Source organism: Notolabrus celidotus, chromosome 5 (genome assembly GCF_009762535.1).
Source record: "Notolabrus celidotus isolate fNotCel1 chromosome 5, fNotCel1.pri, whole genome shotgun sequence".
Classification (NCBI taxonomy): Eukaryota; Metazoa; Chordata; class Actinopteri; order Labriformes; family Labridae; genus Notolabrus; species Notolabrus celidotus.
This window is the reverse complement of record NC_048276.1, coordinates 36,314,577-36,318,595: the sequence shown is the minus strand read 5'-3', so window position 1 is coordinate 36,318,595 and position 4,019 is coordinate 36,314,577. Positions and strand designations below refer to the sequence as shown.

Here is a 4,019-nt window from a genome sequence, read left to right as displayed (position 1 = left end):
TGCAGCCAGATGCACTTCCTGAGGCTTGTTGACTTTTTGCCACCAGAGAAATGTGCCAAAGCCAAGGTGATAGTGTTAACAGCAAAAGATAAAGCCGCACTCTTTCCCCCTGGGGCCCTGATTGAAAAAGTGTGAATTTTACAGGACTGTGGGCTTTTTGGATGGTATGAACCTTCCCTGGACACTTCTGCACAATCAGATAAATCAGACTAAGAGTACATGGTTTGTTTTCTAATCAGAGCGCTCATTAAAACCATCTGGATTGCCCAAATTCTACATTCCCTTGGCGTCATAAATTCCCCATCGGTTGTATTTTGTTTGCTCAGCATATCTTCAGCTTTCGGAGGCTTTTCCCGTTATAGTTTGCAATCAACTGTAGATGGCAACTGGGTTGGTGCTGTTGAGGCCTGTCGAAGCAAGCCGATAGCTGCAAATTGACATGGGGCCAGCTAAGCCCCTTGGTAGAAGGCCTGCCCTGTTTAATTAGAGCCATGGAAGATGGAAAAAATATCTAGAGCTTAGTACTCCTGTAATCCCTCTCTCCAGAGATCATGTGCTCGGAGCTTGACCAAGCAAAGTACAATGAAGATGACTCGGTAAGGCAGTCAGCAGATCCTTCCTCTGTTTATTCCAGTTGTTGTATTGATCTCTACTCCTCCATCACTGGGAGAATTAACAGCAGGCAACCCAAGAGACTTCTGAATATGTTATTTTACTCCAGAATATTCTCAAAGACACAACTGATGTTCCTTGAGCAGAGATACAAGGAGGAAAAAACACAACTCTGAAGACATCAGATAAAATAAACCTTGACAGTAATATTTTTAGGCAAACCCCAAGAGAGTTAGGCTTTGTTTAGCAAACACACTATTTCTCCCAAACTGCCTTCCTTTAATAAAGTCATTATGCATTATGATGCAGCAGGCTTTTCCTGTGTACTCTGTCAGTTTGTGAAAGGAAACACAGCACATAATCAAACCAACAGGCCATAGAAACGACTGCGACAGGCATGGAATAATGAGAGAACAAAATGGGACAGGTTATTCAACAAATGGATAGAAAGAGGTTATCAGTCATGTTCTGGTTATCGTTTTGTTGGAATTGTACTGTTTTTTGCCGTTATTTGGATAAGTGATAATAGCATTGTGCTATCTGTTTGGTTAGTCCCACCTGAGAGCATGGTTCATGGCTGAACGAACAAATCTGACAGCAAACAGAAAACCAGAAACAGGGCAGAGTAGGGCTGGGTACCATTGCAGTGTTGTCAGTTCTGATTCAGATTCCAATAAAATCTCTGATTCCACCAAGTGATTCCAGTTCTGATTGATTCTCGATTCAGATTCCATTATTTTCTGGGGTTGAAAAAATATCTGATATTTACGAGAACAAATATTAGCCTGCATTTATTGTTGAGATGTTTAGGCTCTCAAAGGTGAACTTTCAGCTGTGACAAGGATTTTTCTTTTTCCATCATTAAAAAAATAAACATTAACTTTCTAAGGATAGAAGAAAAAATACTTCTGAATATTATTTTGCACAGTTAAACACTGGTGACTCGTATCCCCCTTTGTAGGAACCAAGGGGGAGCTCTCTGAACTCAAGTCTATCAAAAACAGATGAAACTGAAATATTTAGAGACATGATTTGTTTACCCTGATATGAATGTGAACATGAGCTCAACTGTGTTTGATACCCGAGTGAAACAAGACATTGCTACAGCCGTGACCGGGGCATTTTTGAGAGCAGAAGACCACAGCACATTGAATACAGAGCATTCCCTCTGATCCATGCTGTGTTGAAGTAAATGCTTTGTCACATCGGACCTTTATTCCTTCCTTCCTTTATTCAGATCCCCATTAGCTGCCACTAAGGTAAGGTAAAGTAAGGTAAAGTAAGATCAGGTAAGGTAAGGTAAGGTAAGGTAAACGTACTTTATTTTTCCCCATGGGAGACTTGTGTTCTTTTTTTGATCATGCTACATGCACACATAGTTTGTTATACATACAATCATGCACAAACATGTTATGGACATGCTTGGGGGTTTGGTGCCCAGGCAAATGGGCCAGCACCTCTCCAGCCACCAGTCCACTTGCCAAACTTTGTCCACTCTGGGACTTGAACTGGCATCCCTCTGCCCAAGCCAAGACCCTTTGGACTGGACTGAGCTACTGCCGCCCCCCAACACAGCAGCTACTCTCCCTGGGGTCCACATAAAACAAACATAACATACAAAATATACATGAAATTCAAAAACAGAAAATGCTACAAACATGAAATACAAAAACTGAAAATGCTACAAACATGAAATACAAAAACTGAAAATGCTACAAACATGAAATAGCAAAGATGGAAATACCACAACCATTTCAAAGAACACACATAATGGATGTACCTGCTTCCTCCCTTCCATGAAATGTCTCTGCCACACTTGTTGCACTTTGCTGTGTCATTATTTCAGTGAAGCTTAGCCAAACTTTTGATTACTTGCTGCCATCCACCATGATCCTCTTCTCATAACCTTGTTGACGTGCTGCGACTACAAAATCCTCACTGATTTTTACTGGCTGTTCAGAACCAAAATTCATGTGCCTTATCGAATCCAGGAATCTCAGAAATTCAGAACTGGTTCCAAGTTGGAGCCGTTTCTTGATACTCCAGCCTACCAATGGGCACATTTTACAGTGAGAATAAAGGGCAAAGATATTTAAAAGACACACCAAAGGAAAAGGGTTCAATAAATATCCTCAATATGTTTGCAACAAAGCAACTTCATGTAGTTCTTCTCTGCAAGGAAGGATTACATCTGGCATTTCAGTTGTCTGAGATGTTCTGACTTCAAATGAGAGACTTCAATAAAGTGGGTCTAAACATGTCTGTGCTGTGTAGCTTTACTTCATACTGGATTTTTTTTGTGGTTGTTGTGGTTCTAGATATCTGCGATGAACTCTAGTGATGAATGTAAATCAGATCCAAGCTGTGATACGTGTGAAACCTTGGTGAATTGCTAGTTTTTGATTCCTTTCCTGACTACAGGTTGTTTCTCTATGACTGAATGTTTTGAACAAAGTCATGATTTCAATCACGAACTATGTGATGAGAGAACCAGTAAACAACCCTCTGACCAGAGCATTCACTGCTTATTTCAAGTACTTCACTAATTCCCAAACAAGCTGTGGATCCTGCTCTGTCAGTACTTATAAAGTCCTGTGGTTCCACACCCAGACATGGTGGTGGGTGAGGGTTTAAGACTTGGACGTTCCTTTGGGTTCCTTGCTTTTTCATTTGTTTCCCCTCTGATCCTCAGCAATGAACTCCCCACCAGGATGGCAATAACTCCCACTGACTTCTGCTTCTGTCATCTCGCCGGGCTGGTATTACTCCTCAGATCTATAGGCAGCCTGACCCTGAAAAGTGTTTTCAATTACTCTGCTGCTGGTGTCAACCCTCTTGTGCTGAGCTTATTGAAACTGAACACCCCCAACTTTAAACCAGGCCACAAAGTTACGCTGTGTTGCTGCTGCTATTAGCAACATGAAATTACACATTTCAAAAATGCCTCTCAGAGCCATGCATGGTGTAATTTGGGAGAAAATTATGTTTAATACATGGAAAGATCTGCCAGGGCACAGAGGGCCACATTGAGCGGAGGACAATGAATTAAATATCAGAGTGGGATAGATGCTGTAAAATTGTAATGCTCAATTTTGTTGTTGTGCATTGTGTTGTCACCTGATCTCACCCACGGAGGAGGTCAAGGAACACACAGTACAGGCTCTGCCCCCACAGGCTCTGCATATGAAGTGTGCCTCCCAAAGAGATGCTATGTAATCAAGGTTAACGGCTGTGAGTCACATGACCCACAGCAGAGTGCAACCTTGGAGAACACTTAAATCGATGCTGGCGGTTGTACAACGAGACTCTCGGGAGGTGAACGCAGGTCACCAAGGCAACGGACACCTAACCACCTTTGGGAGTAACGACTCCATGAAGGGTGTTGAATGTCGCTGTGTTTACACCAG

General features: G+C 42.1%; 1 long non-coding RNA gene across 1 annotated transcript; it reads right to left on the bottom strand.

The window, feature by feature from the left end:
• Positions 1-1,912: 1,912 nt before the first annotated feature.
• Positions 1,913-3,487, bottom strand: LOC117813031. Its single transcript, XR_004631309.1, has 2 exons — positions 2,393-3,487; positions 1,913-2,199 (listed from the first exon to the last, which is right to left on the bottom strand). It is a non-coding gene; the product is annotated as an uncharacterized LOC117813031 (long non-coding RNA).
• Between the last annotated feature and the right edge of the window lie 532 nt (positions 3,488-4,019).